Source organism: Pygocentrus nattereri, chromosome 15, assembly GCF_015220715.1.
Source record: "Pygocentrus nattereri isolate fPygNat1 chromosome 15, fPygNat1.pri, whole genome shotgun sequence".
NCBI classification, from domain to species: Eukaryota; Metazoa; Chordata; class Actinopteri; order Characiformes; family Serrasalmidae; genus Pygocentrus; species Pygocentrus nattereri.
Window position 1 is genome coordinate 2,495,173 of NC_051225.1, and position 25,000 is coordinate 2,520,172.

Here is a 25,000-nt window from a genome sequence, read left to right on the forward strand (position 1 = left end):
TGAGTGTGTGTGTGTGTGTGTGTGTGTATGTGTGTGGACCCTTTTCAGGTCTGAGTCGCTGTTACACACTTCACACACCGACGGCTATGAGGCAAAACACACACTACAGCAGCTTGGTAAGAACATACAGCTTTCTGCATGTATATAGATATATAGAGAGATTATATGATAAATATAGAGTTACAGACATATATATATATATATATTTCTGTATCTATGTCTGTAACTCTATATTTATCATATAATCTCTATATTTCTAGATAAACACTACTATACGGACAAATTAACAGTAAGTAGTAATTGTATGTATGTCAGTGTGTTCATTTAACTGTTTAGAAATCCTTAATTTGCTTGATTAATACTATATAAACGTAAATACAATATAAATCAGATGTAGTAATAAATCGGTAGTAAATCTATGAGACATCTGGAGGCATCCAGGAGAAATATGGAGACAAAATTAGTTCTTTATACTAGTTTACAATCAACTATTTTTTTTAGAAATATGCAATTCTTGTCTTTTTTTTGCTGTATTTATATTTATTCGTATTTATTACACAGTTTGTATTTATTATCATGGTCATTTTTACACACACACACACACACACACACACACACACACATATATATATATATATATATATATGTATGCATACTTATTTCACAGATGTATTTTCTTAGCATGAGAATGTATGTCATTATGTCATTTCTTAAATGAAAGCTGTACAGTAAAGAATGAATGTATGAAAGCCACAATAAAGCAGTCTGGGCACGAGCAGCGGGTCATTTCTGCGTTCCTCCTCTCTTTCTTTCTTCTGCATGGCATCTTATCATGAAAAGGTGGATCTCGTCAAGTGAGGGCTCCGCCGTTTGAAGTGTTTCCGTCGTGCCAGCTATCATGATTTCAGACGTTATTTATTTTTTTATCAATCAGAAAGAGTCGGAGGGTAGCGGGAACTCCTCTTTTCCCTTTTTTCTTTTTTAAAGGGGCTTATCTATAATCAATTCTCCTCCTTTTAATTGGCCCAAATGATAGACTTCCATCAATGCATGCTTGAACTTAAAAAGCACAGTGCAGTTTTTTTTTCCCTCTCTCTCTCTCTCTCTCTCTCTCTCTCTCCCTCTCTCTCTCCCTCTCTCTCTCTCTCTCTCTCTCTCTCTCTCCCTCTCTCTTTCTTTAATTCAATCAAATCATCAGCACGATCGTCCACTTTAAGCGAGATAAAGCGTTTAAATATTACAAAAGAGACTCGAAGGCGGAGCAGCGGCGTAAGAAATGATGGTGCTCCATTATTCCTCACAACATTTGAAGATTACAGAGCCAAGTTACACGTTTCAAAAGCAGTAAATGAAACCTCGCGCTCTTCCAGACGAGTGCGAGCCGTCCTTAAAATATCCCACCCTGGCATATTAACACACATCCTGAGAGTGCTGAATCAAAAAACCCCTCTTGCGCGCAGCTCCTGATTGAGCGAGCCTCCTTATGACGTGGGAAAAAAAACAGAAATAAGGGCCGTGTTAAATTATAATTTAGCAATCTGTGGCACAAACACAAAAACAGGCCTTTATCCCCAAACCGGCGTCTTTAAAATGTCACTCCGGCGTATATTTCTCTCTCAAAATGTCATTTTGTCAAAGGGATGAAAAAAGTGTGTGTACGTTTAGGTGAAAACACAGCAGCAGGGTGTGCGCGAAACAGAAGAGCCAGGCTAAAAGGGGGCCGGTTCGGCTCCCCAGATAAGAGATGGAAATTGCCACTGGAGAAAATTAGGGTTATTCAGCACTCGCCGATAAGCACCTATTTGCTTTTGGTCATAGTGCCTTCTCACACTTTATAAATCATCATTTAATTACACTGACAAGGGCTGATTGTCGCCGGCCTCTCCGAGCACTCTCTCTACCTTCAGCCGGCGCGCACAAAAAGAGGGTTATTATACATGTCCTTGGCATTTCAATCATCATCACTAATGCATTAGCGTTCAATTACATTAGACACTTTCTCAAAACGCAAAAATCTAAAGACAAAAGTGCTGAGGGGGGGGGGGGGGGGGGGGGGTATGTGGCAGTGGGGGGAGTTTTTTTGGATTTTTTTTTTTTTTTTGGGATATTTTACGGGATATTTTTTGGAGCATTTGGGCATCTTCAGAGCACACGACAAGAATTTCTGTGTGATGAAAAAAATATCAATAAAGTGGATTAATTACATGCATTCTTAATTTTTAAAATATGAGATATTTACATCTATAATACATGTGTACTGTGAATATTATGTGAATGTTGCAATATATTACACTATACACATATTCTTTGTGTAAAAAAAAAATAATATAAATACACACACACACACACACACACACACACACCCACACACTCACATATTAGTCAAATGTGATAGATATATATGAAATATATATATATATATATATAAACACACATATACATATATATACATACATATATTTATATATATAAAACAAAAACCTGGTATCTCCAAAATGGTAACTTTACAGGAGAAGGAAAAACCTTCTTTAATTTTAATGTAAGTGAAAGGAACCAGAATTATTATATATATATATATATATAAAATTATAATTTATATAATTTATACCTAATTGAGCAACAATCCTTCTCTTGTGCTTGTATGAATTCAATATCCGTGAAAATGACATCACAGGTCAGATCTTCCACTCACTTCACTCATTTTTGAGATTAAAAACCACTTCGTGAGGCATTTCTGTCTTTTTTCTCATATAAGTTTGTCTTATCATACTAATCAATAGATACATCTATTCACACAAATCTACGTTATTTCATCCAATACACAACAATTTTATTCATAATACACAAACAACCACAATGAAACCTGATATCTCCTCAATCAAATATCAGTGTCTAATCAGCCGCATTAATTTCTGTGATTTAATATCTTCATCCTAAAATCGAGAGATCAATTCCTGTAGGGTTCTCCTAATGAAGAGCGAACGGTGTCAGGGGTAATTATAGTGAAAATATCTCGGATCTGTCATTTTCCGCGGTGAGGCCTCAGCTGAAGTGAGCACCGTGGTTGCTGGTGGGCTCTATAGGCTGAGTTAGTGTAGCTAGTGTTTTGATGCCATCTATTGGAGTAAATGCTCATCTGATCTTCAGTGGAGGCTGAAGCTCATTGATGGAGCCACTGAATGCATTATATTGACCAGAACTGCATCTCAGATTCACAGGATTTGAGGTAATCGGTCACTTCAGTAGACAAATACAGCTGATTTCTACATCAGGGTAATTAATACAATCATACAGTTAAATTCCAAATGCTTAAGCTCTCACACTTAACAGAGCAGAAGACAATACAAGCATATATTACAGCGCAGACTGTTATTAATGAAGGTTCTGTGTATATTTTTCATTCATCGAGGTACAAACAGTGTAGATGTTCCCTCAAAGGTTCTCCAGTGGTTCTAAGGTCTGATTGTGGAGCTTAAATCAGGTTCTCCAGGTGAAAAGTTGGTATTTGTTCCTTTTCATAACCGAATGTTTTAAAACAGAGCAGTAGAGTAAAAGCCTGGAGGCGAGGCGAGGCGGGGTGTGTGGAGTCAGTCCAGCTTAGAACAGATCATTTCAGTGGATTATGGTTCAGTTTAGATCCCTGACTAAAGGTTCTGAGATGGAGCCTTGAGGGTTCCACCAAGGTGAAAAGAGGGGAACTGACCCAGAGACGGTCTAGTACCTTTATTTCTGAGACTGTACTGATTTAAATGTTTAACATTTTTATCAAATAGCCCTGCTTTCATACAAGAAATCATCTTATTTGGTCATAATACAAAAAGTATAAATTTTTCCACTTAATAAAGCCGCCCACTTTATTCACTTTACCTGCAAATGGTCAGATGAAACACTGCACCTGCTCACTTCTGCTTGGAAGCCCGAATGAAACTCGAAATGAAATCCCTCAATAACTCACTTCACTTTAATTCTCATTTCCTAGAAGCATCTGGAAGTTTCCAACTTCACTCCATGCAGCATTTTATGATGCATCTGATCACTGTACTGTTCTGAATGCTGACCACCTGCCCACTGTGCACTGCTGGTCACTGACAGACATGATAATAGACAGAAAGCTTTAGTGTTTGATAGTTATCCTGGTATTTTATCTTTACTGTAGGGGGCACTGCCTCCGTACAAATATTCAGCACAGCCAATTACGAGTCGCCGTTAATTAGACTCCACTCAGAGTTCACATGCCGAGCACAAAGTCCAGCTCCAGCTCAAAGTGACCAAAGGTCTCTGAGGCTCCAGGCAAGACAAGGGAGCATGAAACATGATGTTATGTAGGTGCCGCCACTGCTGTGTCCACTTGATCAGAGCTCTGTCTGTTAAAGTGATGTTTGTTTGTCTCTTCGGTCAACAACAATAACAAAATACTCTATAAGCAGATGAGCAGATGCGCCTGTAAAGTGTATAAACTACTATCATATACAGACAGACAGACAGACAGACAGACAGACAGACAGACAGACAGACAGACAGACAGACAGATAGATAGATAGATAGATAGATAGACTGCCAGACAGACAGATAGATAGACTGCCAGACAGACAGACAGATAGATAGATAGATAGATAGATAGATAGATAGATAGATAGATAGACAGACAGACAGACAGACAGACAGACAGACAGATAGATAGATAGATAGATAGATATAAATATTTGTAAATATTTGTGTGTAATTTTGTAAATATTTGTAAATTATTATTATATTATATATATATATATATATATATATATATATAAATTTCCTGCAAATTCTAGTGCACAATTATTATCGATCTATCGTTCTGTGAATTTAATTGAATGTAATTTTAATTTAATCAAACTGAGTACTGTCAGCATATATATATTTTTTAAATATAATTAATATTGACAGTAGGCGTCTATACATCTATCTATCTACAGTAAAAAAATATTACATTTAATTCTTCCACATATTTCCACTTAACCATACTTAGTATAGTCAGCATCTGTGGATTTTTTAAACACATAATATAATTTATTTAACTTATCTAATCTATCTATAAAAATCAACAGTCGTATTAATTATAATTAAGTCACATATTTCCATATCATCAAACCGAATCGGCATATATAGGCACTTTAGTGTCAATATAAAATGTGATTTAATTGCAAACTGTTTTCAGGCCGGTTTATTTTTTTATCCATTCATTCATTCGTCATTCATACAGTGTCCCTGACGCGCCGTCTGTCGAGCGTTCCGGAGCGTTATTGTTTGGGAACGTGTCCAAACGTGGTGTGAAAGAGGCTCTCGCTCTTCAAAACAAACCGGCTGTCCTTCATACCCCACACTCACACGCTCCAGCGCAAAACGGCCTTGAAATAAGAAGAGCGGAGCGGAGGAGAGGACGGAGGGAGCATCAGCCCACGTTAAACTCACTCCTTTCACACTTCCCGTGTGCCGGGGGGTCCAGGGCCAAGGCCAAAAGGGCCAAACAGGCCAAACAGGCCTACAGGTTCATTTGAAAATTGACTGGCGGATGATTGGGGCAGTCATTCTGAGGCTCGGATCGATTCTAGAAGTGACTCTCTGGCCTCAATGACAGCGGCTCTTCTTTTCAGTCGCAGGCTTGATATTAATTGGTGTAAAATCAGCAGTTGCTGAAACGCTCACAGAAGGGGAAATGGCCTTGAGAGCTGTGGAGAATGACAGACAGCAAATTACCCACACAGAGAAAAGTGAAGCCAATCTGAGTGGACTCGATATTACATTACACGCATCTGCGGTCAGTCAGTGAATGAAGTGCACTAAAAAAATGATGTCAAAATGCAGCATGTGGCAGATTCGCTAAAATACACTGACATCTCGCCTGCACTGTCGCATTAATCTTAACAGGACATTTAAAGTGGAATTCACTCATTTTAAAAACATCTGCATCTGTGTGAGGTGTAAACAGAGAGATCCAGAGGGTTCGGCGTGAAACGGTTCAGACGTCTTTACAGTGGTGGTGATGGGAACCAGGCGTCGCCATGACTACAACACAGATATAGACACTTTATTTACCACCTAGAACCACCAGAGAACCTACACGAGTCTTCTGAGCTTATATGGAATGTTGATGATGGAAAATAGTGGAAAATCTGGAATAATCCGTTTTCTTTAGGGACTATTTTTCTTTAATGCACTTTAGCTGCCACTCTGCCATGAATGTATATAAAAATTGTGTTTTAGATCCTAATCTTTTTCAAAACTATCTATGGGCCTCGATCACAGACTGTTCGTAAGAGGTTTCTTCCACTTACATACGAAGATTCAGTGATGCACCAATGTTGTCTTCTTTGGTATTTGTTCTTAGGTAAGAACAGGATCTACCGTCTGCCATGTCTATTTGAAAATATGAAAAAAATACATTTTCTGTAGCGACTATTTTGGTTTGAATGTCTCTCTCTCTGATTTTAACATATTTTTAAAGTACACTCACTGGTTCAGTTGCTTGTTAACACAAATAGCTGATCAGCCAATCACACGGCTGCAACTCACTGCATTCAGGCATGTAGAGGTGGTCAAGACGACCTGCTGAAGTGCAGACCGAGCATCAGAACGGGGAAGAAAGGGGATTTAAGGGGCTTTGAACGTGGCGTGGTTGTTGGTGCCAGACGGGCTGGTCTGAGTATTTCAGAAACTGCTGATCTGCTGGGATTTTCACACACAACCATCTCTAGGGTTTACAGAGAACGGTCCGAAAAAGAGGGAATATCCAGTGAGCGGTCAGTTGTGTGGACGAAAATGCCTTGTTGATGTGAGAGGTCAGAGGAGAATGGGCAGACTGGTTCCAGATGATAGAAAGACAACAGGAACTCAAATCACCAACCAGAATCTCTGAGGAACGTTTGCAGCACCTTGTTGAAAGTCTGACATGAAGAATTAAAGCAGTTCTGAAGGCAAAAGGGGTCCAGCAAGGTGTACCTAATAAAGTGGCCGGTGAGTGTTTGTTTCAGTGCAAAACCCTCCCAAAACTGTCCCATCAGGCAGTGAATTCATAACCATCTCCTGTAGGAACTTTCTGTGAGGAGCTTTTAGAGGGACGTCTGGTTCCTATCACCACCACTGTGAACGGTTCTGACTCGGTCAGTTTATCTAGAACAGAGCGTTTCACACCAAACTGCTCAGAACGGCTCTGATTACATCTTAGCCAATAATTCTTTCGCAGAAATGTTGAACAGTTGAAGGAATTTCTCTTTAATACCTTTTAAATGAGTGAAATTAAGCCATATGTTATATATATATCTACATATATAGGTGCCCCTTGTCGAATGACATGTCTGTATTGATTTTCTAAATGTAAACAAACACGTCCTCTACAGAGACACACTTCTGCACATTTTAATGCACAATTACTGTTTATTTACTGAATTTAACATTAAAAATAAAAACATGGCCTGTGCACTTTGTGCGATAGGATTTATTTATATATTTATTTACTGCAGTTTGTTAAATCCAGCAAATAAATAAAAAACGCTCCCTGTCGATGATGCGCTCGCTTACTTTCGCTTAGAGAAATCAACGCTGACTGAGCGTGTTGAAACTTTTCTGTGTGACTGTGTCCTGTGAAGCTCTTTGCTCTTTTTGCCGTGTTTATTCTGTTTATTTGTTCACTGTTTGTGTTCTCTATTGCCCGTCCGTCTGAGCACCGAGGCAGATTGTTCGCACATGCATGCATTTGGCTTGAAAAGTGATTGAGATTGTGGAAAAAAAAAAAAAGAAAAAAAAAAAAGCTCCAGCTCGATCAATATGACCCAAAAAGCGACTCAGCCAACCCAAAGTGAAGGCCTGCAGACAATATTGAGACATGTCTCGGGCCGTCTGATATCTATCACACGTCGTTCGGCCTCTGCCAGACGGCTGCTCTCATTGTGCTGCTGTCACCGGCGGTCCAGATTTATGACAGACAATTACCACGTCTGCAGTGCCACCTCATAATCAGAGCTATTATTTAACGATTGCTGCGATAAATTGACTTCTGCTGCTGTTTATCAGCCGCTGGGCCTTTTCTCTGACTCGTTGTCGGCTCCCAGCAGGACTCCTCTTAATGGTCGGAAACTGCAACACTGGAGGAGAAGGAAAAAAAAAAGAAACCTCTCCAAACATTACGAGAAAGCACCCAATTATGTAGGACTGATGCTTTCCTATTTTGGGCTGTCACTCGCATGTTCCCTGATGTCCTAAATGACAGCATTCGCTCTGCCACTTCAATCGCACATGCAAAGGCAGCTATTAATCACCGTTTTACACACAAACAGCATCCAGCGCATGCACAGGATATTCTCACTGCAATTCCGTATGTGATTGTTTTGGTGTTATGCTTTGGAACAGCACAGCTGGAGGGAAGCTGGATGAATAGGAAAGTGGGGCGGATGGTAATGGCTGATGGAACGATGTGCAGCGGCCTGACATTGAGTGAGCATGTAAATAAAGTGTAACATTACAGATCAGGAAAATACAAATGCAGGCCTAAAAAATAAAAGTCGGCATTTTTATGACTAAGTTTAACCATCATCAGCAGATGTTTTGGCTGGTTCTTGAAATATAGTCAAAAAAGATCGCGTTTCTTCTGAAATGAAGGTGTTAATAGTGGGTCTGTGCTGCTGTAACAGCCTCTCCTCTTCTGGGACGGCTCTAGATGTCGGAAAATTGCTGTGAGGATCTGATGGAGCATTAGCGAGGTCAGGTACTGATAGTTGGATGGTCAGTTCTTGATCACTCCAACTCATCCCAAAGGTATTGGATGGAGCTCCATCACTCCAGAGAATGCAGCTCCACTGCTCCACTGCTCCACAGCCCAGTGCTGGGGGGCTTTATACCCCTCTAGCCCACGCTTGACACTGAACATGGTGATTTAAGCCCAGAGGTTGCCAATCCAAATGTTGTCATTTTTTTGTCCATAATTAAACCTTGGGAGCCACAAAATGTTACCATCTCGGCTGTAAATGTGTCTCAGTATGGGCTCATGTACTACTGTATATAATAAAAATACAATATAATTGAAATACAGACTTACTTTGTTCTGCTTTAAGCTTCAGCTCAGCTTTAGCTGCTTTTCTCACATCTCTGGCAGGAAACTTTTCCACTAAAGTAAAATAGTTTCTTGTAAAACTTCTCTCAGCATTATTTATGAGGCAGAGGTCGCTTCTTCTTCACCAGCTTCTTGTACCAATTTTATCGTTTAAGGTGGAACAGTAAAATTGGAACAAAAAGCTGGTGAGTGAGGAACTTCAGCTTCACGACTTTTTAGCATATCAGGAATATCGGGAAACCAGCGGGAGTGATTATAAATGAAAATCAGTCCATTCGTCTCTAAATCATCAATGTTCCTCTTAAATCTCTCTCTTTGCCGTTTCGTAGCGAATAGCTGGGCCAGACTGTGGTCTGTGTTGCTATGGTGACCAGCCGTCTGCGCTGATCTTCAGGGTTAAAGGGTGAATCAGCAGTTCTACATTAACTCCAGCGTTTAAGACCATTTACTGTTAAACTGAGTTGAAGGATCAGCAGAGCTTTATTTTACTGTAGAGGAGGATTATTTTATTATTACCTACTGATCTGATTCAGCTGTGGAGCTGTGACGGGACAGGAAAAGAGCTGCACACGGCTCTGGATCCCACATGTTGCCGACCCCTGATTTAGGCTCATGTTCCAGGGCTTTCCATTCTATCGGTCAGTGCTTTTCTATTGAAATTACAGAAGTGGAAGCATTAACCCCTTTTCACAGTAGCCTCAAAACGCAATTTCCAGTATTATTTAAATGAAATCTATAGGTTTTATGACACTGTAAGCAAACTGGATTTTCATCTTCGTAGGAGAGCGAGCATGCTTGGCATGAAGAAGCTGCAGTTGCCCATTTCATCTCCCCTTTCTCCCCACATTGCTCACTAGCAGCTCAACACAGAGCCACAACAGAGAACCAATAAACTGATTACAGTTTACAGAGTTATGTGGTAAAAAATATATTTGATACATGCCATGAATTTGAAGCAAATGAAAACGACTTCACAAAGCGTTCTAACACTTCAAGGGAGGAGCCGGGTTTGATGTGGGGACGTATAGGGATATACTGACGTGAGAATTGGGAGCCAAAGCTGATGTAAATCTTTCATACTGCTGAGGTCGATACTCTACTTTGATAAGCGTTTATTTCTGTAGGTTACATATGCAGTAAAGTCAATAAAATTCAGATAATTAGGCACAGCAGCCCAGCATCGCTTGCATCACTCGCTTCCAGACTACAATAAATACAATCGTCTGCAAAACCGTGGGCACCTCTGGTCAAATTCCACATTTGGTTGATTTTCCAAATAAAAAGAAGTGAACACATTCTCTACACAGAACACAGTTTTAATGCACAGTTACTGTTTATTTGCCACATGTAACAAATTGGGCAAAAAAAAAAATTTAATAGCTGAAATTTTATAGTTTATTTTTAATCCTAATGTGTTAGATAAATAGAAATTGTGCTCTAAAATTTCTTTAAACTTATTTAAGTTTGTTCTTCGTAGAAAATGTATTGACTTATTTCTACTTTTAAAAAAAAAACACGTAATTTGAGCAAGGCATATCTCAACTTGGGCTTAAGACTCAGAAATCCTTACGTTATTCTTGTGCATCTATACAATCTTATGTCTTTTATACAAGCTACAGAAAGTCTTTGAACAAAATGCCCAAAAACACAAACGGGAGAAACAAAAACTTCGATTTGAACCGAATGTGTGTACGTGATGAAGTATCTCACGACCAGGCAACCAGGCAACTGTTTGAAGCCTATCCAGATCCAGGCTAGCTCAGGAAATCAAACGTCAGGTCCGTGATTCTGTTTGTAACCAAAGTTTTCACACCATTATGTCACCACAGATCCTGCTTCCCACGACACTAATGTATCATCACTGCTATTTTGGGGGAAAAAAAAAGGTCTTTAAAGCTTCCCTGCCAAAATAAAAGCCTTTTTATTTACCATATGCACAGTATGGCAAAGACATTTGGACATACATGCTTGTGGCTTAAACACCAAGAGAAAAGAAAAGAAAAGCATGTTCTGGGCATTAGCCTACATCTGCCCCGGGCTAGCGTTTGCTAACTGAGCCGCTTGCTATCTCTCCCAGACTTCCGAGCGCTAGAAACCTGCACTTCCCAGTCTTAGCCAGAGACTGAGACTCCAGGCTAACCTGAAGTCCACTGCAAAACCTAGATTGAAGACTTAATTCTGCAATGTCTCCTGGACGTCCAGCAATATCGCCCCTAAAGCCTTCATTTACATTCGGAGATTAAGACGGGGCAGACTCTGGCGAGGTCTTTGGCCCTATTAATTACAGCTTTCCAGGTGCAAGAGGTAGTTGCTGACTTAAATACAGGGTTAGGATCCTCTTTGCTGGGGTTTGTCTATAAATCGTTCTAATTTCTGGTTCTTAAGGGAGGTAGGTGCTTAAGACACGGTGCCAAGCCGGAGCTTTGTGGGAGACAAAGTGGGCTGAGATTAAGGCCTACATTAAATGTTCCCGTACTTAAGCCTAATAGCTCAGGCACCTCTGCTCGGCCCTCCGAAATCACTCGGAATAATTTAGCCCACTTTGGGTTGACGGGTACGAAAGTCAACCCATCGTCCCACCGTGCGTGGATAATTCGCTCGCACTTACGACGCGGTTAGAAGAGCTGTATCACGTCATGTGAGCCAAAACAAAACAAACAAAACTTGAATCTCATTAGGAGAAGGAACTTCTAATGGAACTTTCCCAACAGGCCAGTAATAAGAAACGCAGGACTGACCTTCCCTTTACAGCACTGTTGATTCTCAAAGTGAAAACATGTCCATTAGGGATTTGGTATCAGGGCAGAGTTTGACATATTGGGGAAAAAATTGAATATAAAATATAATGCGCGCCATGACTTTTGCACAGGATATATTTCATGTTTTATTTGTTCCCCCAAATATGTTACATTCAGCAAGTAAACCGTAATAAAGCATCAACGAAACACGTTATTTGACCGACCTTTGCACACGACTGTATGTAGAGGACACTAAGCATTGAGTTCACCACTAGGGTAGCATCACATGGCAGGTTCTGTTGATTTTCTGAGTGAAAAGAAGTGAATACATCCTACACGGAACCTAAATATGGCACATTTTAGTGCTATTTCTATTCATTTGCTGAGTTTTACATATTGGGATAAAATAAAGCCTAAAATGAGCCATAACTTTTCCCCAGTATATAAAATTCAGTAAACAAACAGTAACTGTGCATTAAAATAACATACGCATGCTTGAAAAAGATGGTTCTTAAAGGGTTCTTTAGTACAGGCGATAGTCCTATTTAACTGAGTTCTACACAGAAGTGATTTTAAAAATCTGTCTGAAGAGCCAAAACGGTTCTATGTGCACTGTTAGAAGGTACGCAGGTACATGATTCATTCATCAAGGTACAAACAGTGTAAATGTTCCCTCAGAGGTTCTACAGTGGTTCTAAGGTCTGATTGTGGAGCTGAAATCAGGTTCTCCAGGTGAAAAGTTGGTATTTGTTCCTTTTCATAACCGAATGTTTTAAAACAGAGCAGTAGAGTAAAAGCCTGGAGGCGAGGCGAGGCAGGGTGTGTGGAGTCAGTCCAGCTTAGAACCGATCATTTCAGTGGATTATGGTTCAGTAATGTTCCCTGACTGAAGGGACTGAGATGGAGCCTTGAGGGTTCCACCCCAGTGACAAGAGGGGGACTGACCCAGTGACTTTTTTTCTGAGAGTGTAGCGCCAAAATGGTTTGACACGGTACAATAGCAGAACCCTTCTGGTGCTATATAGAACCAATTTTCAAAAATAGACAACACATTCTCCATCATTCTGAAGAACCACTTCCTATTTGCACTAAACAGTATGTTTTATTAGTATTATTATTATTATTATTATTATTATTATTATTACTTTACTTATTTGGGAAAAACTATTCAAATGTGGCCTGTGCAAAAGTTAAGGCAAATATTTAAATATTATGTTTTGTTGTGTTTCCTGTGAAACTTCCTGTGAAACTGTGAAAATAAGTGAACGCATCCTCCACAGAGAGCTGAGTTTAACATACTGGAAAAATGAAGCATAAAACGTGCCATAACTTTTCCCTAATATATATAATTCAGTAAATAAACAAAGCACGAAATTTGACCAGCCGCACCCAAACTTTTGCATGCGGCTGAAGATGTTTAAGAAAGATGTTTAAGAAGGTTCTTCAAGGGTTCTTTAGTAAAGAAAGCGGTTCTGTTTAGGACTGTGAGTTCTGTATAGAACCATTTCATGCTCCAATGGTTTTCTGCCTGGTGAAATTGTTTCTAAAAATGGTTCTATGCAGCACTAAAAAGGGTTCTGCTGTTTGACATTTTAACAATAGCAGAACCCTTTTGGTGCTATATAGACCCAATCTTTAAAAATAGACAACACATTCTCCATCATTCTGAAGAAGAACCATTTCCTATTTGCACTAAACAGTATGTTTTATTATTATTATTATTATTATTATTATTATTATTGTTTTACTTATTGGGAAAAATTAGCAAAAAGTGGTCTGTGCAGAAGGTAGTTATTAATATTCTGTTTTTTTTGTGTTTCCAAAACGTTAAATTTGGCAAATAAATACAAACTGTGCACTAAAATTCAGAGGAAATGTCTAATTTTAGTTTGTGGAAGAAATTTATAAGAAATTATTTTCAACAAACTGTCATTTGACTGGGATTTTCAAACTGACATTTGGCGAACTGTTTATTACGGATCATCTCTAATGGCAAATTCATCATAAAAATGTAAAAATCAGCTCCCATTTCTAAAAAAACCCCACAAATTTAGGTTTAGGCATAAGAGCAACAGCATAAAAACAGCGAAAATGTCCCGAGAAGAAGTCCTGCAATATTAGCTAACGCATTAGCACTGACGTCTTAGCTTGGACACACACCGAACTTCATTACAATCTGCTAATCCCTTTAGCATATTTAGCCTGCGGCGTTCCCAGCAGCACGTGTGCGGTAGGGGGCGTGTGGATGGTGGAGCGGGGTGGCCCAGGGGTCAGGTGGCTAAGGCTGAGAGGAGACGTAATGAGCGGGGCTAGGCTAGTCGGGCGGAAGGAGGCTATCATCAGTGGTTGACAGGCCGCGGCTCAATGGGCTCTAATTGGCGGTCATTGCCGCCCTCCCACTCCAAATCCTCCCCTCACTTTAACACCCCATTAAGTTGCCCACTCTGAGTACCCCTGAGGGGGACTCCACACAGGCAACATAATTGAAGCAGATTTACCCCATAACCCTCAGCTGGGGCTACGGAACCACCGGCAGTGGGTGACACACCATGACACGTGAACACGACCGCAGAGCTGATTTACTGGAGTTTTAGCGCTGAATGATAACTGATTATTGATTTATGTGAATTAAATTAAATGGGGTGGAGGGGGAGATATATATATATATATATATATGTCTCTAGCATCACACGACATGCTCTGTCCATTTTCTCAATGAAAATAAGCTAAAAAATTACTTAAATATGGAAAATTTTACTCCACAATTTCTGAGCTTAACATCAAAAAAATCAAACACAAGATGTGCCACAACTTTTTGCCCAATAGATAAAATTCAGCAAATAAACAGTAAAAATAGTGTATTTTACACACAACTGTACATATCCAGACTTAAAAAAGACGGTTCTTCAAGGGTTCCTTACTGAAGGCCATGATTCCATTTAGAACCATGAGCTCTATATAGGCCCATTCGCATGCCTAATTGATTCTTTGCATGGTGAAGAGGTTCTTCAGGATGATGGAGAACGTGTTGTGTATTTTTGAAAATGGTTCTATATAGCACCAAAAAGGGTTCTGCTATTGTTACTCTGTTAAACTTGCATATGATAGCAGAACTCTTTTTGGTGCTATATAGAACTAAAACTCACAATCCTAAATAGAACCACTGCCTTTACTAAAGAACCCTTGAAGAACCATCTTTTTTAAACATGTATATGTACAGCTAAATGCAAAAGTTTGGGCACATTTTAATGCACAGTTACTGTTTGTTTACTGAATTTTATATACTGGGGAAAAGTTATGGCTCATTTTACGCTTTATTTTATCCCAATATGTAAAACTCAGCAAATGAATAGAAATAGCACTAAAATGTGCCATATTTAGGTTCCGTGTAGGATGTATTCACTTCTTTTCACTCAGAAAATCAACAGAACCTGCCATGTGATGCTACCCTAGTGGTGAACTCAATGCTTAGTGTCCTCTACATACAGTCGTGTGCAAAGGTCGGTCAAATAACGTGTTTCGTTGATGCTTTATTACGGTTTACTTGCTGAATGTAACATATTTGGGGGAACAAATTAAACAGAGAATCTTCAATACATTCTCCATCAATTTGAAGAACCATTTTGCCATGCAAAGAACCATTTAAGCATGCAGATGGTTCTATATAGAACTCATGGTCTAAAGAACCCTTGAAGAACCATCTTTTTAAGCATGCATATGTACTTACTGTCCTTTATATTGTTTGTTCATTTCATGATGAGAAAAGTAGAGTATGGAGAGATACTCAATCAATCGATCGATTGATCTATCTATCTATCTATCTATCTATCTATCTATCTATCTATCTATCTATCTATCTATCTATCTATCTATCTATCTGTCTGTCTGTCTGTCTGTCTATCTATCTATCTATCTGTCTGTCTGTCTGTCTGTCTGTCTATCTATCTATCTATCTATCTATCTATCTATCTATCTATCTATCTATCTGTCTGTCTATCTATCTATCTATCTATCTGTCTATCTATCTATCTATCTACCTATCTATCCATCTATCAATCAATCTATATACCTAACTACCTACCTATCTATCTATCTACCTAAATACCTACCTATCTATATATCTACCTACCTATCTAACCATCTACCTACCTACCTACCTACCTACCTATCCATCTACCTATCTAACTACCTATCTATCTATTTACCTACCTATCTATCCATCTATGTATCACCCTACCTATCTACCTACCTACCTATAATCTACCTACCTACCTACCTCATTATCTATCTATCTATCTATCTATCTATCTATCTATCTATCTATCTATACACACACAGTATTGTCCAGAAGTTTTAGGTACCTGAGAAAACTGTACTTAGCAGAAGTATTTAGGCATTTTGTCAGTCATGTAAAAAATCTTGTATCTCCATCCTTATTTTGTTTTTGAATGAAGCTGCTCCCTGCAATGTGTTATAAAAAAGCTCCACATTACTTGTTCTACTAACTTCCATTACAAGCTGACAAAGTTTTGGCCTTCTTTTGTAAAGTTACCTTTTGTGAGATACAAGATTCTGATCCGAAACTAACGACCGTGGAAGCCCAGGATTAAGTGCAGTTAGCACGCAGTGCCTGGTTTGGCTGATCAACGCTTCATGTATGAGGGTCATTCTGCTAAAACATACATTTTTTGTGTCCCTAGCGTTTACAGATATATTACACCTACAAAATATGTTAGGGTTGCAATTTATTTATATTTTAAAAATAAACAATGAGTTATTTGAACAATTTCACCTTCTTAAGCCTCAATTTATCAATATTTGTTTTTAAATCAATCATATAGAATTTCAAGCACCACAGAAGAGCTCATCCCCACAGGCATGTGTGAAGGCTAAAGCCATATTATGAAGAAAAAAAAGTTCTGAAATTTTAACTACAATATACAGGATTATGAGGTATATTATTTAAATGACATAAAGAAAAACTATATATATATATATATAATGATGGTTCTCCAGGAGTCGTGTCACTGGTGTTACTGCGTCTCTTATTTTGAAATAAAAGTCACGCCGATGACGTCACTCGACCTCCTTCGACCTGTTTTCTGAGGATCTATGGAGAAAAGCTCATGGTGAGTCCACTGCGTCTCTCAGTTCTCAGAGATCTTCTCATTCAGCTCATGATCTCATATGAAGCTTTTAGCTGACGTCACCGGTGTGACCGACTTTATTCTGAGGTCACTGTGGAAAAATAGAAATTGATTAAATTCCATATTTTAGTGGACGTTCCCTGATGGACAGCGTGTGGTTTGATCTTCTGTGAAATGCATTGATCATTAAAAACGTCTCTGGTGTTTCCTTTATTATGTGGAACACCAGTGAGGATCGGTAACACCAGTGACTCCTATGGAGAGACAGGACAGTGGACGCTTCTGTAGAACGACCCGATTATTTCAGGTTTGCTGCTGATGAATTTCAACATATTCATGCGACGGTTGGAGGTGTCCAGGAGAAATCGGTTTATTTGTGTTTTTGTGATGTTACATAGTGTTTTTACTGGCAAAACACATTTATATGCTGAGACAAACAGCAGTTACTGAATAATTGATAGTAGATGCTGAATAATAATGCGGCTCGTGGAGATAATTGTGTGAATAGAGTCGTCTGTGTATGCGTAAGAAGTACACACACTATTTAAAGTAAAAGTCCCAAATGCATATCATATCAATAAGCATGAGAATCCAGCCTGTATCAATAGGCATTGTGCAGTTATGCAAGCACACCAGAGCCATGCATAATGCGTCCACATCAGGCCCACTGCCCCAAAGCTGCCCACTGAGATCAACACCATTAATAAAGTAAAAGGCGAGCTGGCTGCAAATCTCTGGGGCTGCCAGACTCCTGCTGCTCGCGGGTGGCAGTAGAGAGCAGACTGATCAACTATTCCATTCAAATCCACCCTGAATTTAGCCAAGTTTGTTTGTTCCAGTGCAAATTTTGACATTTCTACAGACGAGCGAGAAACCAGCTCATTTGAATATGTGTGTTTTTCCCCCTCCTGCTTTATTTGGGTGAACGCACAAATAAGCGCAACAAGTTTGGCAGGACAGGATCCTGAAGGGTAATTCATCCAAACATCACAAAGAAAAGTGCATTCGCTTTACGTCACTGTTCACAAGCAGAGAAGAGAAAATCAACAGGTCCTGCTAAACCGCCTGTCAATCAAATCACAAACTCTTCAGGAAACTTTGAGGCAGCTGCCAAGAATTAATCTGTTAAAGGCATAGAAGAAGAAGAAGAAGAAGAAGAAGAAGATGAGGAATACAAGGACAGAGAAGAAGATGAAGAAGAGGACGAAGAAGAAGAAGATGAAGAAGAGGAAGAAGAAGAAGAAGAAGAAGAAAAAGAAGAAGAGGAAGACATGGACAGAGAAGAAGATGAAGAAGAGGAAGAAGAAAAAGAAGATGAAGAAGAGGAAGAAGAAGAAGAAGAAGAAGAAGAAAAAGAAGAAGAGGAAGACAAGGACAGAGAAGAAGATGAAGAAGAGGAAGAAGAAAAAGAAGATGAAGAAGAGGAAGAAGAAGAAGAAGAAGAAGAAGAAAAAGAAGAAGAGGAAGACAAGGACAGAGAAGAAGATGAAGAAGAGGAAGAAGAAAAAGAAGATGAAGAAGAGGAAGAAGAAGAAGAAGAAGAAGAAGAAGAAGAAGAAAAAGAAGAAGAGGAAGAAGAAGAAGAAAGAAAAAGAAGAAGAGGAAGAATAAGAAAAAGTAGAAAAAGAGGAAGAGGAGGAAAAATAAGAAGAAGAGGAAGGAGAAGAAGAAGAGGAAGAAGAAGAAGAAGAAGAAAAAGAAAAAGAAGAAGAAAAAGAGGAAGAAGAAGAAGAAGAAGAGGAAGAAGAGGAGGAAGAAGAAGAGGAAGAGGAAGAAGAAGAAGAGGAAGAGGAAGAGGAAGAAGTGAGGAGAAATACATGGTGCCAGTGTTTATTTACAGCCTCCCCTCGATGTTCAGATCTGCTCATTGGCTCAAACTTCACCCTGACTGCCAACTGTTGCACCAAGAAACTCTAGAAACCAGCCGTCTCTCAAGAGCAGCGTGTCAGTCGGCTACCCTGCACCACAATCACCGACATGTCAAGTGTGGACCTTCTGCTCTGCAGCCAGAAGCTCTAAAAGTCCCTCAACTAGGAGAAACTACTCCTCCAGAGGAGACACCAGCTAAGACAGCGCAGCTCAGCGAGAAAAGAGCAGCAGAAGAGGAGAAAAAAGCAGCGACAGAGTCATTTACATAGACCGCCCAGCGCTCCCAGAGGGAAAGCTCACTCACCTTTCAGGAGAAGTCCACTTCCACAGGACGGAGGAGAAAGAGCAAAGGAAGGAACACAAAAGATCTCTCTTCTCTCTCGCTTCTCTCCCCCTCTCCCTCTCCCTCTCTCTCTCCCTCTCTCCCTCTCTCCCTCGCCCTCCCTCTCCATCAGTGAGCCGAGCCGACAGAGCTGTCAGATCTCCCCGCAGGTTCCCGGCGTTCCTCCGTCCAGGGCGATGCCGGGGGACGGCGTTCCGTGGAGGAAAAGGGGAAGGGAGAAGGAGAGGATCCTTCAGCTGTTCACGGAGGAAGAGACCCGAGCGTCTGGCTGCTCTCGCGGCACAAAACAAACAGGCACGGGGGTCTTTTTTCAGCGGCGTAACCCTGAGTCAGGCCTGTCTTTGAAATGCTTTCTACCCCACAACACAGACGGCTTTCATTATCTTCGCAGTCGCAGCAAGGCCTAGCTTTAAAAGCTACTGATTTCTTTTTTCCTTTAGCCTCCCACACAAAGGAAGGGCATTTTGTAAATTACTTGCTCGTTTCAGAGCAACAAAAGGTACTTTCATTGAAACTCCCCCCTCCATTTGATTTTGCTCAAATTTGATTACAAGGATTGAAAAAAAGGAGGAAAAAAAAGAGAAAGAGCAGGAAATAAATAAAAAAAAAGAAAAAAAAAACAGATGGCGTCCTCATTCAGCGCCCTGAATGGCTTTATCTGGGTGCCTTTTTAAACTGTGGCAATCCACAAGCATTTCAAGCTGGCTACAGAGGAGAAGAAGGAGGGGAAAAAAAAAAGAAAAACTTGACAAAAATTATCGGTTTGCCGTTTCTCATACAACTGCCACGAAAAGGCTGGAAAGAAAAGGCTGCCCCCCCCCTCCTCCTTCGCCAGTATCGCCTGCCTGGATCAAAATAATGGAGATTAGGTATTTCATTAGAAATTATAGCTGGATATGGAGTAGGCTGTCATATTAATAGCAACCTGCCCGTAGCCCTTCACCATGCGCCATTCACCTAGACAAAAGACTGCGAGGGGGGGACCATATATTGAACCTCTGATTCAGGCCTGATCAATTTTCCATCATCAAGACGCGAGGGGCGATTTTAACAAAGACGTTCGCACATGACTGGCCTGCGGAGAGCCCCCCGGCTCCGACTCAACTAAACGCACGCGCTCACAAAAAAGAGAGGCATTCTTTCGAGAGAGAAAAGGAAAGAGACATGGGCTATAATTCCCTTTCTATGGCCCAATGGGCATTTCAGCGTGTACTTGTTTTCAGCTGTAGATAATTACAGGCTGCAGCAGACGGAAAGAGAGAGAAAAAGAGGAGTGGGAACAAACAGGGCTGCATTATTCCTCCTCGTGACGAGGTGGCGGTGCTTTCTTCTGAGGACGGCTGCAGGTTCGACGGAGTAGGGTGACTGCCAAACACGCCCCGGGACCTGTTTCAATTGCTTTGGCCTCGAATCGGTTCGCAGCCAACTGCAAAAGCAATGCAGACACTTTCACTCGCTGAGGCTGAAAGCTTTCCTTCTTAGTGCTATGAACACACTGTCAGCTTTAAGATGGGCTGTCTAGTGACCTAACCCTATCAGGCTGGACCCTAAGGGTGGGTCGATATGGCAAGAACACATAACATCACGATGACGGGTGTACAAACGCACTGCGACGCCGTAATGATGCCTCCAAAGCTCAGTCTCAGAAGCTGGTTGATTTTCTGAACTAATCAAACTCATTCAGTGGCGCTGAGGTCTGGACTCTGGGGCGGTCAGTCCATCGTCCAGCTTCTTTGTTCGATGTGTCCGTCTCCTTTTCTCAGTGAGGTTCTTCTTGATCAGCTACATGTCCTTTCAGACCCACAGTGCTGAGTGGTCTTCTCACAGTGGAAGGATGGACAGAAACACCTGTGGATGTTTTCAGATCTGAAGCAGCTTGATCTTCTCCTCTCTCTCAGAGATCAAAGCTCTAAGTGCTGTTTATCTGATGGGGGCAGCTTTGGGGACGACCAGCTCTTCCAGGTGGTTGTTAGGAGTCACAATAATTTTGGAATTAATTGTAACATAGCATTAATTTTGCTCCAATTTTGGAAACTCCTGTATTTTCACTTATCATTTTTTCCACTTAAGCAAGCAGATTATCTTCTATTGCCTCAGAAATATCTACTGAAAAAGGAATAACTTGTACTTCATGGACATTTTGATGGGAAACGAAATTAAAGATGGGTGGTCTCTGACTTTTGCACAGTACTGTTTATCTCTTGAGGCCAACGCTGACATAAATGCATTTATAAAATATAGAAATTGGAGCTGGACCTACTTGGATTAGCATTACAGAGTAATATAACATTCGTTTTTGAAGAGCCACAAACGAAATGAACAAAGTACAGGTAGTTTAGTGCACTAACCCAGCGGCTTGAAATAGCCGAATATAAACATCTGTCCAATAATAATGAATATTTTTTTAACAATAAACTGCTGAGACAATATAAGTTTGATATAACAGTGCGTGATCATGATACACTGGCATGTCTGTTTCTCTCAGTGATCCATATGGAGAGAACAAAATTAGACATTAGTGCCACATTTTTAAAGAGGCTGAAAAGGATGGCGTGCCCACTCCAGGTAAGGGCAGAGGAGCTGCCCCAGGTGGAGGAGTTTTAGTATCTCAGGGTCTTGTTCACGAGTGACGGGAAGAGGGATCGTGAGATCGGCCTCGGGAGGAGCTCGGAGTAGAGCCGCTACTCCTCCGCACTGAGAGGAGCTAGCTGAGGTGCTTCGGGCATCTGATCTGGATGACCCCTAGATGCCTCCCCGGTGGGTTTGTACCAGGCACGGCCTACCGGGACAAGACCCCGGCATCGCCCGAGGACCTGCTGGAGGGATTATACCTCCAAGTTGGCCTGGGACAGGGTCATCTGGGAATCTCTGCTCTCTCAACTGCTACCGCGACTCTATCTGGACTATGTGGTTAACGATGATGATGATGATGAAGACGATGACGATGAAAACTCTGAGTGCAACTAAAACGAGGTGTAATGCACTGAAATCCATTCAGATCCCACTTACTGTGAAGTTTATGGAGTAACTATATGACCAGAGCTGGGTGATATTGAGTTATGTTGTTAACATCATGATAAATTACATCACGATACTCTTTCCTGAGTATATGATGGATATAATTCTAGACCAATTTAGACCAATTGACCTGATTGTTAGACTGAATGAATAACCGGCTCTAAATGTAGGTATTGTGATATAAACCGAGTCCGTTCTACAGTTTCTCGTTAGGCTGAATGAATAACCGACTCTAAATGTAGGTATTGTGATATAAACCGAGTCCGTTCTACAGTTTCTCATTAGGCTGAATGAATAACCGACTCTAAATGTAGGTATTGTGATATAAACCGAGTCCGTTCTACAGTTTCTCATTAGACTGAATGAATAACCGACTCTAAATGTAGGTATTGTGATATAAACCGAGTCCGTTCTACAGTTTCTCATTAGATTGAAAGAATAACCGACTCTAAATGTAGGTATTGTGATATAAACCGAGTCCGTTCTACAGTTTCTCATTAGACTGAATGAATAACCGACTCTAAATGTAGGTATTGTGATATAAACCGAGTCCGTTCTACAGTTTCTCATTAGACTGAATGAATAACCGACTCTAAATGTAGGTATTGTGATATAAACCGAGCCCGTTCTACAGTTTCTCATTAGACTGAATGAATAACCGACTCTAAATGTAGGTATTGTGATATAAACCGAGTCCGTTCTACAGTTTCTCATTAGACTGAATGAATAACCGACTCTAAATGTAGGTATTGTGATATAAACCGAGTCCGTTCTACAGTTTCTCATTAGACTGAATGAATAACCGACTCTAAATGTAGGTATTGTGATATAAACCGAGTCTTGTTTTGAATTTGGTACATTTATAGTATCAAAGAAGAGCATTCAGTGAGGAGGTTTAGTGAGCCATGTGGAGAGATGGGGGGAGAGAGACAGAAAGGGAGAAAGGATGAATGGCAGACTGATTCAATGGGGCCACCTGAGAGAGAGAGAGCGAGAGAGAGAGAGAGAGAGAGAGAGAGAGAGAGAGAGAGAGAGAGAGGCAGGCTCAAATCCACAACACTGAGGACAAGCAGATGCGGCAAATTTAATTTAATGTCTATAATCACAGACTTTTGCCACAGCCGCTATTTCTGAGTGCTATTTATAAACTGAATGGCTAAAGGTCAAATGTCTTTGGCGGGAATCCAGACTTGGAACTGTTTGGATCCCAGTGCGGGACTGAAGTGTCATTTCCGACTGAATAACCACAGATGGTTATTTCGGACAAAAAGACGTCCACTTTCTGCACTTTGTCAGTCCTCATCCACTCTTTAAACAAATATCTGTTGTTTTAACTTAAAAGAGGAATAACCTGGCTGGCTGACAGGGGAATTCCACCAATTTGTTCAAAATTTCTGCATTTCAGTGTTTGAGATGTAATCAGAGAGATTCCGAGGGTTTGGTGTGAAATGGTTCAGACGTCTTTACAGTGGTGGTGATGGGAACCAGGCGTCGCCATGACGACAACACAGATATAGACACTTTATTTACCATCCAGAACCACCAGAGAACCTACACAAGTCTTCTGAGCTTATATGGAATGTTGATGATGGAAAATAGTGGAAAATGTGGAATAATAAGTTTTTATTAGGAAATATTTTGCCTTAAAACACCCTGCGTGTCTCCCTCCACCAAACAAACGTTTATTAAAAACATGTCTTAGGTCAAAATCTTCTCAAATCTCTAGTAAAGCAGCGTCTCAGTCATCAGGCACTGAATTCATAGCCGTTTCATGTAGGATCTTTCTGTGAGGAGCTTTTAGAGGGACGTCTGGTTCCCATCACCATCACTGTGAGTTTCTCTAGAACGGAGCGTTTCACACCAAACCGCTCTGAACGACTCCGGTTACATCTCAACCACTTAATTAGACAGAAAATATAACAACAGAAAGCGGAAAATCCAAAACATATATCTTTAAATTTGATCTATTAACTCATCTGCCTACAATTAAAAATGAAGGTTCAGGTTCACTGCAATTAATTAGTTTCATAGTCTCAATTGGTCCATGTCACTGTTAACATTCATGTGCAGCAACCAATCAAATGTGCAAACAGTCCAATCAAACCATTAGTCATGTCCCAAGCTGGTTGGCTTGACCATCCTTAAAGCAAAGCTGGCCATTACCATGATGCGTCGCACACATACCATGCTGTGCAAAAGTCATTCATTTATTAAAACATAATTAAGTCATACATTTATTAAATATACAGTACTGGATGACAGTTTTAGGCATCTAAGCAAATGTTTAACCAGTTTCCCTCAGCAGTGAGTTTATCACAATATACATTAGAATAAAGTCGTATTCATAATTCAGATAAACAGAAAAACAATAAACAGTAACAAGAATTTCTCGGGTCCGTATTTTTCCTGGACACCTTCACAGCCGCCACAGAGACTCGTTAATATCATCAATTACATCATGAGCTCAATTTACTGAGCTCTGATTGGTCAAACCAGGAGCTGCTGTTTAACTACATATAATACTGGGCTTCCTCGAGGAGGAGAGGCTTGGAGATGGGTAAACACACACACCAACATCCAGAACATCACTGTTTATGTATATTCATAATGTATAAATCATATTTATGAAAATCAATGTTTATGTATATATATAATCATTAGTAATTAATATTCTATACATTTTGTTTATTCAAATCGTAAAACTTTTCTCAGCAAATAAACACAAACTACACAAATAAATAGATTGTGTAAATGTGTCGTGGGTGCCGGAGACTTTCACACAGTGCTGTATGTGTGCCAGCGTCAG

The 25,000-nt window shown here is 40.2% G+C and overlaps 1 protein-coding gene across 3 annotated transcripts in view; it reads right to left on the reverse strand.

Annotated features, from left to right (window-relative positions):
* sox2 (SRY-box transcription factor 2) overlaps positions 1–25,000 on the reverse strand; it is a 191,176-nt gene that overhangs the window by 162,752 nt on the left and 3,424 nt on the right. For 2 of the 3 annotated variants that reach the window (XR_005131536.1, XR_005131533.1), the window contains exon 1: positions 19,138–19,761. The exons of the other annotated variant lie outside the window; for it this stretch is intronic. The gene's annotated coding sequence lies outside the window, so the exon portion shown is untranslated. Of the gene's footprint in view, positions 1–19,137; positions 19,762–25,000 lie in introns of those variants that run through there. 3 annotated transcript variants of the gene reach the window in all.